Source organism: Struthio camelus, chromosome 8, assembly GCF_040807025.1.
Source record: "Struthio camelus isolate bStrCam1 chromosome 8, bStrCam1.hap1, whole genome shotgun sequence".
Lineage (NCBI taxonomy): Eukaryota > Metazoa > Chordata > Aves > Struthioniformes > Struthionidae > Struthio > Struthio camelus.
The window spans coordinates 21,846,526-21,862,359 of NC_090949.1; the positions used below are offsets into that span (position 1 = coordinate 21,846,526).

Consider the following 15,834-nt stretch of genomic DNA (forward strand, 5'->3'; position numbering starts at 1 on the left):
TCTGCTGTATTTGTGTTATTATTGCTTGTTTTCTATTTCAAGCCCTGCAAGCTTTTCTGCCTCTAATATCTTTGCCATATGATATTTTCTGCTCTTGGTCACGTGTAAGGTATCACAGCCCTGTCCGATACAATGCTTCAATGAAGTACTCTTCCTTGGCAAATTCTACACCTGGGGTGAACTTTTAGGAGTCCGATTTTGTATTATTTGTTCTCCCTTCCAGTGAAAACCAGGGGCTAAGATAGCCTTTAAAAATGACAAGATTTTTTTTTTTTTTTAAATCTTAAAATATTAATTAGCCCTAGGACAGGCCAAGTCCATGTTTTATTGTAACACCTATAATGGGTAGAAACATACGAGCTATAATTGACTGTCCAACTTTATCAGCTGCAAAATACTTTTGAACCATCATGTTCAATGTATATAACTTTCATGTACTTTGTTTTTATCTAGAGTGCAATTCTCAATTTTTTGTAACAGCTTCATGGCTATCCTCTGCCTGGATTGCTAAAATCTATTAAATATGCCAAATGCATCAGAACTTGCTATTTTCAGAAAGAAAGCCTCCTTCTGGTTAGCTGCTTTTAAGTAACACCTACTGCTTCCAGATGCACATTCAAGTGTTCTTTCCTCCTTTCCAGTAGTTTCTGGTACTTCCAGTGTTTCAGCCTTTAAATACTCCAATTTCTTGGTGGTTTATTTCTTCAATTTCTTTTTATTGCTCGTACCATGAACCAGGAATCAGAATTAAAATGTTCTTTAATTGTGTGCATCTGCAGTGCCTTTTCCTCACACTTACAAGACAGAAAGCTAAACCTCTTAAAGATACATTTATACCAGTAACCTTCCATTGTAGAAAATTACAAGCAAAGAAAATTATAGTATTATATTTATAGATGTGCATCTATTGAATAAAATTTCATTCATGAAAGCAAAAATCAGTAAGAGGCCACTTCACATCTGAAAAAAGCAGCTAATAAACAGACTTGGAAAATTTGATTACTTTTTGTAGATCTATTTTTGGTTTGTGTTTGATTGATGAGGCTAGAAGGAGAAGTGTCTATGGTGCTAGCCTGCAAGAATGTATTAAACCTCAGCAACATAAAGAGGTGACTATTTCCAGTGTGATAATGCAAATCTCATTGTAAAAGCTTTTTCCTCTAAGCTCCAGAATCTGAGATGCCATTGGCAGAATGTGCTTTGATATCTTCAAGGCAGTATTATTATATGTTGGGCACAGTTGATATATGCATGCTTGATCCACCCAGAGAAATTGTTTTCAAGCATTTTTTTGTCTCATGAAACAGAGATCTTTGATTTCTATCTACCTTTAGACCAAGGCAGATTCTCTTTAAACTCAGTTTCACATCAGAAATGTTAAGCTGGCTTTCCAATATTTGAAATAAACATCTTGCTTCTCATGAAACTTTTCTTTTATTTATGTTGAAAGACGGTAACTACGTGAAATACTGTTTTTTTTCCAAGGGAATATGAAAGAGAGGATTTGATAACTGGCATTGGGTACTACCTTTCTAGTCATCAAATTTTCATGGAAGAACTCCATTCAGTCCATTTGTGCAAATAGCAGATCGAGTCCCAAGTAATATCTGAACCAATAAGTGTCTACATATAAGACTTACCCTCAGTCTCTTCTGCTTCCAATACTGTAGCTCCTTTCAAATATTTTTTAATAAAGACAGTTTGTCAAGGTCTGCAATAGGGACTGTATAATCATGCAGATGCCTGACCATGTTAGGGATAATGTCTGCACCTGTTTATATTATGTCCAAGTACAACATTTTAAATCTAGAGGCATGGCATCTTATGCATAGGTCACTTAATACAATTGCTTTTTTCCTCCTCTGATAGCTCTCTTCAGAAATCTTCCCTTCTGTTATTTTTTGTCACAATAAGAATTATCCTCTGATTTAAACATAACTTTCTTTTGTTCCTTCTATTATTTTAGATTTTTTTATTTTAGCAATCAATTCTTCTCCAGTAATGCCCCCTTTTTAACCCTAAAGGCTTAATATTCCTTCTTGCTTTCCTTTTCCTCCTTTTATATCTCCTTTTGTCTCCCTCCATCTCCTCTCCCACCCCATTCTGCTTATTTGCTCTTTTCCTTTGCTGCACTGCAAATTTACTATCAGAATCATTATTTTGTGAGAATTAACAAGCTAATGAAATTCAGCAGCACACTTTGGTGATATTTAGCATGCCTTGCTTCATCCAAAAATCTAGTGCCTGTTGGAGCACTAGATTTTGTTTTCTCTGATAGGGTTGAGCATGAAGACATGGGCATATTTAACTCAGCTGGGGCCTTACCTGGTCACTAATGAAAAGGCAAATCACAGGTCAGGATTTTCTTCCCCTGAGCACCCACACTCAGGGCAAAGGTCATAAAAGCTATTGACAGGGAGAAAAGATTTTTTGTGAGTTCTCAAACAAAATCCTACTTTCTTCATACTCAAAAGAAGTTTTGCCATCAGTGACATCAGGATTTATCTGCAAAACCTGACCTGGATTGTTTTCTTATTTTTGCAGCTGTTACTTCTTACAAACTTGTTAAAAACATAGTATCTTAAAGCAAATACTTTGCTTAAACTCTTTCTTTACTTTCTGCTATAGCATTCCACCAATTAATTGCAGAGAAAGGAGAATAATTAGCCATATCAATTCCCCGAAGGTTAGTGTAGGACAGTATACTGAATGGGCACAAAAGACATGTTAGTAATGGTTTTCCTGGGTAAATAATTTATTCCTATAATTTCTTAAGAATGATAAATGTGGTTACATTCTTCATTAAAAGCACTTTACCTATGCAGTATAGCAGAGGGATATTTCTTCTCTATCCTCTATCTGTTTGAAGGGGGAAGCTAAATGCTTCATGTAACAATCCTTTAACATGCACACATTAATAATACAACCAATGCCAATACTTATCAGTTATGTAGTGCTTTTTCTTCCATAAATCTCAGAGTGAGAACAACAGTTGAAGGTGAGTAGCAGTCTGTGGCTGCTGGAACTGCAGGAAGGAGAGAAGAGGAAGAGGCAAGAGGAGAACAACTGGAGGAGGTATGGGGAGAGCAGCTGAACCCCTCACAGCAGGCAGTGTCCCCCTGCATCAGTCAGCACAAGAACTGCAAGAAAGGAATAAAATAGCATAGAACTGAAGAGGGTATGAGAATGGGAGAGAACAAAGAAGTCAGAAGAACTGAAGCACATCTGTATGGAGAAAGCACCAGAGAAAGGAGAACAGATAAAATTATTATAGGAAAGAACATACAGGCATCCTTCTTACCTGTCCTGCCCTTCTGGAGTCTCATCTCTCCATTTCAGAGGGAGCCTCATTCTACAGGAAAATATATGGTATGATCTTTTAAGAGAGAAAATAGTGTGGGAGGCAACCCGTTTAGCCTGGAGAGAAGAAGGGGTGCTATGACTAGGAGAACCTGTGATTCTGCTGCAATCTCAGCAATCTGTGAGCAGTTTGAGTTCATGCACCTGTGCCTCTGCTCTGTGTGTGAGATCTCTAGCCACTTCTTGACAGTTTTCAGTGGAATAATTTGAAGATCTTTGGTTTGGAGACAGTCTTTCAGTATCTGTTTGGGCAGCTGTATCACAGTGGGGTCCTAATTTTGAATGGAGCCTCTGTTTTTTACCATAATTGAAATAATACATTTTAATCCACTCAGTAGTGGAGTCACTACTGCTTCCTGGACATAAAAATCTCATGAGATCATAAGGAAATTTAAATTACATTATCTGTTGTATTCACCAAAAATGTTCTCCATAGTTTGAGGCAAAACTCCAAATCACCTTTATGTAAAGTAAAACTGTAGCAGTCATTTATTTCTTTGCTAACAAAAGCAGTAGTAAAGAATTTCAAGGATTTTCCAACATCACACTATGCATTTCTCTGTAAATAGGGCACTCTGTAAAGTTAATCTTTTTTTATATGATTTTGGAGACTACAGCACGGATACAAGAAGGCCCCTTTAAATCTCTCTGGTTTATTTCCTTGCTTAGGACAACCCCTGTAAACAGCAGTGGGACAACACTCGGTCTTCCAAAGGCTGGGAACCTTGAGGGAGAAGTTTGGTCACTCTGGAAGGGACTGATGTAGCATGCCTATACCTATATGAGGAGACATATACTTTTGCAGGGACTATTTTGCACATTTCTTCTGGAATGCTTTATGCTTTTATGCTCTATAATTACTCTAATTTGTGATATATGGCCCAAATAAACATGTTTTCTAGCAGCAGCTTTTTTCTTGTTTTCTACATTGTTTTCCTATTGTGACATAAATATTTTTATTTACTGTTTAAATGTTTATATATAATGAAAGAAGATTATGAGAAAGAAAACTTTGGCTATGCAGAAGAGACTACTCCGCTTCTTATTGTGACAGTGTGCTTTTATTGTGCCTTTTGAGACAGTAGCTTTAAAAAGGTGAAAAGCCTATTAGAAAGCTAAGTAAAAATGCTTCTGGGAGAACCCAAAGAAGAATAAAAACATTACTCTTTGCAATATTAGTTGTCAATCAGAGGTGATGAATAGAGGCGTTAAGTATTAGCTAGCTGATAAATATTTCAAAGCTTATTCTTACTGATATAAAACAGCAGGTTCTTTCTCATACACAATTATGCAGAGTTAGAAAACCAAAAACTTGCACTTCTGTATCATTCCGCTAAAATACTGAAATATTTTACCATTTTCTCTGATATTTTAGGACTAAAGATTTTTTCAGGTTATACTTCAGAATGAGATCAAAGGTTTATCTAGTTTGTATCCTCTCCTGGCAGTGTTTTGTTACTAAGAGTTGCTTCAAAAACTATTAGTATTACTGCTATATATGGTATTACACAACTACTTTTCTAGATTTAAAACATGATATTCCTTCTATATATGTACCTCTTTCATTGCTCTCTATGAAATAATTGCTCTCAGTGGGATATACAGAGAGGCGAATTTGGTCATACATGAATATTAAGTTAACTTGAACTCCATTTTATGTCTGTAATGTTTAAGAAAAAAATCCATTTAGTTCTTGTTAACTCTATAGCTCTATAACCTGTACTCAGTATAAAAATATACTGCTTAAACTACAGCTATGAAAAAGTTATTACATAATGTCAAGTCATCTCATGTATGAAACCTGTGATTTTGTGATTAAATGATGAAAACAGTTTGAAGGAGTAACTTTATTAGGTTAACTGAGACTCAGGAATGAAATGCTAAGTTATTTGGAACTTTTGGTTGAACCCTGTAACCCTTATTCTTCCTTTAATTTTCCTGAGACAGAAAAAGGTATTTAAAGCACTTCCTTGTTTATGTAGTCCAAATTCATGTCATCCTAAGCGATATGTAGTCTCTTAAATGAGAGCAAAGTGACCAGAAAATACAACCAAGTCAAAGGGAAAAAAATGCAGGACAGTAGTGATTTTAAATCGCTCATAACTGCATATAGAACTTTGAAAGGTAAAATCTTGTTAAGTCTTCATGGACCTGCTAATTCTAGAGCACTTTTTATAAAAGGTGAAGTTTCCCTGATGCACTTAGTCAAAATTTCTCTTCTACCAAGTTTGGTACAACAGAAATTTAGTCCAATCTGGGAGTGGGATGGGACTTGGAGAGTAACAAAATCTGCCACTGTCTGCTCTGGATGATCAACTGAAAAACTCCCTTTCTTTTTTAAACAGAAGGACAGTCATTTAAAGAAAATGAGGTTGTTATCATGCTATCTTTTCTACATTTGCACCCTAGTTCTTATCCGAAAGAGGGACAGAAAACCTTTCATGATAAAGACACGTGAGCTATTTTTTGCATGGAAAACAACATTAAATTCAGGGAGATCATTTCACAATGTGCCGTTCCCAGGTTCTCATGCTGCACATCTGAGTGGGATGGGGGGGGCATTGGAAGTTGAGGCATAAAGTAAGCTACTGCTTATTTTCTACATATAGGGAACCTCTTCTGCAAATTTTTACATTTTTATGGTACACATTAGAGAAAACTATGTATCACACTGTTTCAAAACTCCTCCAGAGATCATAATTTGACCTATATATTTGTATTTTTCATTAGCCTGTTTTACTCTATTATCTAGCTTTTGTATATACACTCATACATTGTATATATTTTATCATAAAATACAATTACTATGAACTGGTGATAAATTTAAACCTTCTTATTAACATATTAAACAACATATTTTTGTCTTTTAAATAAAATTGTAAAGAATTAGTCCATTACAGCTATTACATAACTACTCCATCCCTTCTTCCCTCTACCACACGGTATAGATACATCTAGTGAACACTTTTGTAAAGAAGGGTGTAGGAATTATCCTTTCTATTTTATAGGTGAAAAAACTGAAGTGGACATGTGCAATGAGTAAAACATCTACAGAGATTCTATAGTCCCATCACAGTCTTTAGAAGGCATTTGTCCCCATCACAGAATCACTGCACAGTTCTCTAAAAGCAAAATGCTTTCCCCGACAAACCAAAGACTAAGTTACCCAATGCATCTAGAAACTGCTTTGAGGTACAATGGTAGACCTGTGTAAAGGACTTCTTAGGACATCTAGGATTTTCATAATCTCTATTATTCTTATGGGAAAATTTTTTGTGTTTTGTGAAACAATGAGGAACTAACATTTATTTCAACATTTTAACAATGCATATTAACAAAACCCAAATTTCAGCACACATTTTTATTTTTATTTTAAGCAAATGCCAGCTTTTCCATAGTCTTTCTTACAGGAAAAACAATACATGTATTTTTACAATACATTAAATTATTTGTAGGTCAGTTAATGTGAATATTATATCTGGAACTGAGATTTCCCAGAAACAGATTTGCTAGCTAACTCTGCTGTAGGAATACTCCGTGCAGAATACAAATTCTTAAGATATTATAAAAAGCCAAATCATTTGATTTTTAATCTATATCTATTAAGAAATAAGACAAGGCTATATATTAAACAATACATTTTAAATATATGTTAAGCTTTATAAGACCCAGTCTATGATATTTAATCTAGAGAGCACAGAAATGGAATCTGGAAGGACTCGAGCACTTAGTTCTGCCACTGACTCCAAAGGTCATGTTCCAAGCGATGTGCAAAGTGTGAAGTAAATTAGATGAACGCTGAAAATAGACTTGCTCAACCTTGTACATATTTCAGATCATTATCTCCTGCGTGGCTTTTGACAATGTACTTATCTATCTGGCACAAATTCATTGCTGACATGACATTGAACCAACAGTTAGGATAAATTTGAATCTGTGTATCCCCTCCTTAATGGCGATAAGTAATATTTGCCTGACAGGAATGTTGTGAGAGTAACGCCTGAATAGCAGTGAATAAAAGACTGTATTGCTTATGGTATACCAGTCCCTTCTTGAATAACTATTGTAAACAAATTTTAACATTATATGTAAAAGGGTTTAATTTCATTTTTCTTCCAGCCCAAATTTATATCAAAAATGCACCAAGAGACTTTAATAATGAAAATAAGTGCCCGGTTTTCTCTGTTAGTTGAACCAATATTATCTGTGAGAGAAGACTGACAGCTAGATACTAATTATCTTCACTAAAAACAGTTAAGGTGACAGTAGTACAATATTACACAAAATAGTTATCACATTGCAATATGTCCAACTAATGAACTGACCGCTTCAGATTTCTGTCAACGAAGCTACATGAAACAATTTTCAATTATACCTAATAAGATGCTGATCTAACAGATGCTGAGAACTTTTCCATTATTTTACAAAAGGATACATTAACTACTTGAGAAACACCCAACTTTACTGGGACAGAAAGCTCTCTCCATTCCAATTTTTCTTCTCAGCGATTCCTGACCAGATTGCTTAAATTCTGGTTTATTTCTTATGTCCAACATCTGCAAGGAATGAGCTGCTCAGATACCTCTACTTGAGCCTGCAGGCCAGTAAGAGCACAGGCAGCTGCTGCTAACACTGTACGATCTTATTCCAATTGGTGAATGTTTATGTGCAATAAGAAAACTGTTTTTTCCTTTCCTGGATGACCCCATGAACTTAATTGACCAGTAGATATACATTTCTTCAGTCTTTCAGTCTGTGCCTGACTTGATCCTACAACCTTCACACAACAGAAAACAATTTTTTTACTGGTTTGATGGCTGTTTATCAAAAAGAAATGCATGTCCAAAGCGCTGAAGTTCTGAGATTCCCTTTTCGCTCTTAATCAGAGGCAGAGAACAGATGGGAACTTGACAGGATTATTTGAGAAAAGAACCTCCCAAGCCTTGATTACTGAACAGATAAATACACTCTGAAATGGTATTTTGTGTGGTTAAAAATAGAATTATTCTCATGTCTTAAAGCCATTCAAAGATATTCCTGATCCAAAGGGGCCCCATTAAACTCCACTGTAATTGAGTGCAGTCTATTGATACCCTTGTTATTATGGTATCTGCTTACATCAGTACTGAATTTCACCCCGAGGGTGTTTGGAGCCATGAGGATTTAAAAAAATTACTGTATATGAAATGCTGTGTTAGGCCAATATCAAACTGTACTGTAAAATCGTATCGCTCTGTATAAGAAAAGGGGTTTACAGCAGCAATGAACTCAAATCAAGCACATGGCACATGTTTGGTGATATATAAAGAATAACAGGCCATCTTGCTGGGCATCTGATTTTCAGGGGATAATCCCAGACAGTACTCTGAAGATTAGAGAGATACGAGATAAGAAGCTGTGACAGGCTGGCAGTATCTGCCTGAAACACCACAGCCTATTAGCAGGTGTTGGTGCCGCCGGGAGAATTTTGCATGGATTTTCCTAACACACTGAGCAGATGGCTTATTATAAAAGAAATGGGTGTTGCTCTTTGAAGCAAAAAACATACATGGGCTGAGTAGTCTTGTACAGAGAATCCTGATGGAATCTAAAGCATAGGGAGAGAATTTGCGCTGAACCTTGTTATTTGATTGGTGATGCTTTTATTTTTGGAGTCAGACTCTGGGAGATGGGTGATTTTTGACTGCGTAGACTATGTTCAGACATAGTTTTATAGAAAACTGGAAAATGCACCTGTTCAGAAAAGCATAATTAACTACCTAGTAAATATATTGCAAAAGGAATGTTGTGCAAACAGGAGAAAATACACTTGGAATAGTTAGGTTTCATACTAGATAGCTACATGCTGGTTCTGTTTCAAAGCTTTTGAATCTCATGATTGTTATTTTAAAAGTTTTGAACCTTACCGTGGCCTTTTGGCACTCTGAGCACTAAGAGTTGCATGAAAGTACAACCCATTTCAACAGCAGAGGCTAAATGCAACTTGAGGTTTTCTGGACAGTATGAGATTACGCATCCTACTGCAACTTTGTAAACTGATGGTTGAATGGCATTGGATTAGGGGGCAGGAGAAAAAGGGTTTCACTTCCAAGCCTATTTAGTGACTTTGAACAAAGACCAGGAAACCTCTCTGGAATATTTACTTGTCCCCTTTGTAATTTGGAAAAATTATATTTACTGACTTTGACTTGGATGATATATATTCAGCATTAGAGTGTTTATAATTATTCTGGGAGTACATTACTAATAACAGGAAAGGTGAAGTAGGAGCTGTGCTCAAATAAATAATTAACCTTTCTCTGAAGGACAGGATTGATCTGATTGCATCACCATTCTTCTACTACTTTGACTACTAAAGGTCATAAAAGTACACAGGATACCTGGATGGAACAATCGTAAGAAAAAACTCCCCAGAAATTTCATAGAAAAATGGGGATTTATGTGAAACGGCACATTCATTCCTGATGTCTATATTTTTGTTTTGCCTATGTTTTTTGATTTGTGGAATTCATAAGACGATCCTCATGCAATAAAAGGTGTCTCTTATTGCTAGTTTTATTTACAGTAGCAATTTTCTAGACACATCTGTTGCCTCAAAGGCACCAATGTTCAATATTTAAACTAGCTCAAAATTCAAACTAAAACGCATCTATTTAATTCTCCTAATCAAGCATCTGGGTATTTAATATCCTGTTTTGGTTTCTTACTACATTTTGTTAGTGCTTACATTTCAACTTAGAGGTAGTGAGTACAATCTACTTTAAGAGTGATTCAGAATGCAGCTTACATTAGAAAAGTAAATCTGATTGGCTTCTGGCAAACAACGACTAAAAGCACATTCTGGAAGAGATTAATGCCTGCTGCCTCCCAGGAATGGAGATGAGTAAAAGTATTTATGTTGCCAGACTCTGGTCCTCGACTGGGAAGCCATGCCACCGACTGTGATTTCCCAGTCAAGACCAGTATCCACTTGCACCAACGCTCCCCAGGAAGGGGAAGGCACCAACTGCACCTCAGAAGTCAGGCTGCCAAAGTACCTCTCCCAGAAGCAGACCAGGGTGGGCACAGTTATGTTGTGAGGCACCAGGTTTGGCTGGAAAGTATAACCCAAAGGCTGGGGACAATCTTTTGTCTTAAACTCTCATTTGTGATTTGCCACTCTTAATGTTATATTACAGAATTCAGCACTGCACCAAGGTGCACCTCACACTGTGGGGTTTAGAGATCAGATCGAGGGATGTAGAATGTGGGCATACAGCTCAAACAAAGCAGACAGGGTCCGACATAGGCACAAATCAAGCTTTGACTCAGAGATAACATGCAACGAGGACAAACCTTTCAAATTATTTCATCTGCAGTCAAAGGCAAAATTCCAAATGACTTTAATGGAAGCAAAATCGAACTTTTCCCTGCAAGCATCCTCTAACACACCTGTGAGAAGAACGAAGAAAGTTTAGTTGGTGACAAGCTTCGATCACATTGCATCTGTTTTAGTGTATAATTTATTTCATCAAAATTTAGGTCTGTTCCTACAATGCTTACCTACACAAATAAGCATGTGAATTTCAATGAGATCACATACTTGTGGGCAGAAATTATACCTGTGCTTCTTTTTTTTGACAAGCCTAACAAAGCTTTGAGCAGTAAACGAACAATAATTCCTGCATATCAGTAAAAATCACAACATAAACTATAATCAAAATAAGTTAAAAATACTATGTCTGTAATAACCAAGAAATTCTTCAGCTTTATGAACTACACTTTTGTACTGCACATGAGAAAATACTTTTACATCTCCTTAGGATTCCCTGAAGGATTTTTCACCTGGCTTTCTTATCAGTCAGTGTAGTATTTGTAAAAGAAGTCCATAATCTGTTCTCATTAAAACGGCAGCTTACATCCGAGGAAGTTCAACCAAGTAGAAGAAATGATATAATACTGATCAATTCACAATTAAAATTTCACCCAACTTTACTTGCTTCACATCATTTAACAAACTTCAAGTTATTGTCAACCTTCTTCATTCCATTTTTTTTTCTGAGGAAGAAAAGGGAAATTTTAAGCCAAGCCTATTGAATATATTTATTTCTAAACACCTTTGAAAAGTTGTAGAGAGTCTCATGAAATGCCTATTTTAGCCAAGAGACTGTTCAGTAAAGGTGAGACTGAAATTGATTTTAAAAGCATAAAGTACTGAGGAATGTATCATGCAAAAAAGTAAAGTTATAATATGAAGGGACTTGGTTAATTGATAAAACAGAAAAAAACTCCAAACATCAGCAACAAGAATAAGTCAGTAAAAGATGACGGCTAGTTCCATGGCAAATATAAATCAGTGTAAATCCAACGGCATGTCAATTTGCACTGCTTGCTAATCTGACTCTTAATCTCATAAATAAGCGCACAGGATACTACACTATCTATGGGATAATGGCTCACATTGAATTTGGCCTTCTATTTTATTTACTTTTTTTCAAAAAGGGTTTTTTTTGAAAGTTGGTTATTCTTGTAAAGACAGTATTCTTTAAATCTTTTTATTCAAAAGTTATTTCTCCATCTTTCATTTTTAAAGAAATCAAATTGTTTGGTCACGTGTTTTATGCTAGGATCCAAAATACCTCAGAAAAAGACTTGTGACAGCTACTTTCAAAGTGGCACACAGCAACTACGGACAAATTACGAAAAATCTTGATGGCAAGATCAAGCAGGAAGGGAAAAACTGTCTGAAAACTGGCATACACCAGCACAGACCCACCAATTTCAACACGCCTTGACTAAGCCCACCGAAGTGACCGTCTCCCCGGGAACGGTCACCGGCAGGTTTAACCGCCACGCGCTCCAGCACCGCAGACCGGTCACCGCCGAGCGCGGAGGAGGCCCCGCCGCCGCAGGGGGCCCGCCCGCCCCAGCCCCCCGCCGCCTCCTCGCCGGGGCCCGGCGAGCCCTCGCCCCGCAGCAGGCGGCCCGTAGGACCGAAGGGAGGCGGCCGCTCGCTGCGCCGGCCGGAGCGAAGGGGGAACCAAGGGCCGCCGGTAGCGCGGGGCCGGGCTGGGCGCCCAGCGCCGCCGCCTGAGGCGAGGCGCGGCGCGGCGGCCGCCACCCGCGCCGTTGCTAGGTCCTCTGCGTCCCAGGGCAGGGACAGTGCGGGCCGCTCCCACTGCCAGCGGGAGGGGGGGGATGGAGCGCGGCGGGGGGGACACGCGCCCCTGGCTCCGCCTGCCCCGCTCCGGGGACATCGCCCGGCTTTCCTCAGGCGGCCTCCTCGCACACTTCTGCCGGGGGGGGGGGCTCGGCCCCCTGGCCCCCGCCCGCAGGTGCCGGGCGCCCCCCCTCTCGGGAAATGGTTCCTTCCAGCTTCCTAGCCGTAACCTCCCCGCCCCCTCCCGCTAGTGCCCAGCCCGGCAGGCGGCGGAGTGGATGGTGCCGCCCGGGAGGGCTCCGCCGCGCTGTCCGTGACGGCACCGCCTCGCCCGGCGCGGCCCCGGCCCAGCCCTGCGCCCCCGGGGGCACCGGAGCGCTCGGGGCCTCCCAGCCTGCAAGGTAACGGCAGGGGAGCCGCGGGGTGCCTGCCCTCTCCGCCCGCGCTTCGCTTCCCCCGGGCGCGGCGGCCGTTAAACCGCCGCCCCTCGGCCCGCCGCCCCTCAGCCCGCCGCCTGCCTCGAGCCCCGCGGCGGCGGAGCGGCCGGTGTCCCGGGGGAGGGCTGTCGTGCCGGGGGTGAGGCGGCGGAGCGGCTGCCCGTGGTGATTCAGCATCGCGATGAAGGGCGGGTGGGGGGAGAGCATCCCGGCGGGGGCGGGCCGCGGAGGGCATCAGGGCCCGGGCAGGTATGTGGCCTGGGGCGCTGCGCGGCCGGGGGGCGCGGGGCCCGGCTCAAGGCGCCGGAGCGGCGGCCCCCGCCAGGCATGGCACGGCACGGCACGGCGCGGCTGGCGGGGGTGCCGCAGCGGGAGCGCGGGGGACGCGCCCGCCTGCCCCCGCGCCTCGCGTGCTCGCTGCCGGCCGGCTCGGGCCGCAGGACGGTGCTCGCCGCGTGGAGCCCCCGGCGCTGGTGGCGGCCCGCCGCGGCCGGGTGGCAGCGGGCTGCCTGGCTGGGTCGGCTCCGTCGGGAAGTTCCCTCAGTGCAGCCGGGAGTGCTCGGGCCAAAGGGTGAAGACTTTTGAGCGCGTGTTTTAATTTCAAGACTAAGGAACAAGTAATTTTTTTCAAGACTGAGGAACAAGACACTTTAATAGAAATGCGATAGGCTTATGTAAAAACTTGGGTGTTTTTTTTTTCACGCTTTCAAGTATTCTTTTTTTTTTTTCCTCCCAGAAGTTTGCATATCATCGTTTGTGCCCATCATACAGAATGTATGGGCAGGTCCCTTCAGAGACAGTTAAGGTTAAATTGGGATCGTTTGCTGGTGGGGGCTAAAATCTAGAACAAGTTAAATCCCTGGAGATCTAAAACAAATATCTCTGCTTTCTGCTCATAGTTCAAAGTCCATAATCTGTAGGATTTTTTGATCTTTTTACTATTGAAGCTACATGTTATTTTAAGCAAAAGGCAAAAGCATTTGATGCTAGGATTTGAATATATTGCTCTGTGTAACTGCTGTAAGGTCTCAATTTTGATTTCATTTGTGCCTTTCTTATGTTTTTAAATGTATTTGCATTTTGAGTACCAAAATTAGATTCTGTTACTTACCAGCACCCCCACCCTGCCAAAGAACCCTCCACAGAGCCTGATACTGTGTTCTTTGCCCAAATCTTCACTGATTTTATGTACCTGGATGTTAATACCTATTAAAAAAAAAAAAAACCACTAGTCAGAACACTCTCACTGGTTATTTTTGCAGTTTAAAGATTAGAAGCACATTTCTATATGGGAATCTTTTGTCCCCAAATTGTACAAAGTTTCTCAAAATACACTGTGTGGCTGTGTATCGATAGACACTCATGCCCCTGGTTTGACTATTAGGATATAGGTTTTCATAGAAATACAATATAGATCAGTATCACTTTGAACAAAAAATGACAGAAGGAGTTAAAAACCCCCATGCCAGGGGATTTCCGATATGGTGAATAAAGATATTGTCTACAGTAGCATATGGAAGTATTTTGAAGGCTAGATAACTTAAAGACAAATGTTATAACAGTTCAGAAAATACTATGGGCTATTTAATATGGAATATGAAATTTCTTAAGAAATGTATTTTTGCTTGTAATTATCAGTGATATCCATGTTATGAAAGAGTATCTAGAACAATAGTTCACCTTTTCAAGAAAGAAAAACTTCTATTCTAGTTTGTATACGTCACATCCAAAGAGACTTACCCACCAGTTTGGGAGTGTTAGAGGAGACCAGGAAATCAGGCCGGTCAACAGTTATATGGCAATTAGTCTAGTAATCTATCAATAGTTTTAGTAATATAAGGCTCAGGGTTCCAGTCAACTAATGGTTTGTTCTCCCTCTCTTCCAAAGTTGAACTGGCAGTGTAGATTAAGCTTTAGACAAGTCTGAAGTAATGGGAGATGAACTGGTCAACAAGCAGTTAGACAATCAACTATCTTGTAATCTGTTGTATTGTTATGATTTTTTTCTAAGATCTCTATAGTAGTGTTGGCAATGAAAGATATATATTTTAAAGATAAAATGTGGCTGACTAATGCTGACTGCTGAATGTCCTTGATCTGAATTGTCAGCATCAACAAAAACTGAAACATGATTTCTTGGTTCAAATTTCAGTCTGTGAATGTTTAATATATATTATAAAAATGTCTGTAGGATGCATATGGCGAGTGAGTCATTTTTTGAACTTCTGCACTTTCTAATATTTTTTTTGATTATTTTAATTATCTATTTAATTATTTATTTTAATTTATGCTTTCTGATACATACATTCTGATATAAATGAAGAATACATAGTATTAATTTAAAGATCTAAATCTTTAGAAAGGTATTACAGTAATACATATAAACTATTAAATGCAAGAAAATTGAAATGAAATATTAATATCTGAAATAGAGAAATTAATGGTAATGTTTCCCAAGCTACCTTGCCTCTACTTCTATAAAGCTACCCTTTTGTCTTAAAAAATGAGTGTGATAAAGTGTTGCAGTATAATTTTTTGATTTGATTTCCTAATCTTTTTATGTGCTATAATTTATCAGTCTAAAGAATGGTGATTGAAATCAACATCATATTTCTCACATCTTTTGAGTTTCTGAAAACCTTCAGAAAACCAGTGTTGTGATTGCCCTGCAGTGTTTTGACTGTGGAACAAACCTGAACGATAGAGTCGTGAAATCATATAAATAGGCTTTGTATCAATCCCTGAAGAAAAAATGAATGCTTGTCAGTCTTCTGCTTTTTCAATGAGGTATTTCCATCATCCAAGTTGACACAATGACTCTGTAATGCCCTGGTGGGGAAGGCAACCTGAGAGATGTCTAGAGCCTGTATGAAGATAGTGGGAGTTCATTTCATGTGG

General features: G+C 39.4%; 1 protein-coding gene across 4 annotated transcripts in view; it reads left to right on the forward strand.

Moving 5' to 3' along the window:
• Positions 1-12,748: 12,748 nt before the first annotated feature.
• Positions 12,749-15,834, forward strand: part of TTLL7 (tubulin tyrosine ligase like 7) — an 80,789-nt gene continuing 77,703 nt past the window's right edge. For 3 of the 4 annotated variants that reach the window (XR_011142579.1, XM_068952691.1, XM_068952690.1), the window contains exon 1: positions 12,749-12,900. The gene's annotated coding sequence lies outside the window, so the exon portion shown is untranslated. The remainder of the gene's footprint in view (positions 12,901-15,834) is intronic. The other variant, XR_011142580.1, reaches the window with a different exon arrangement.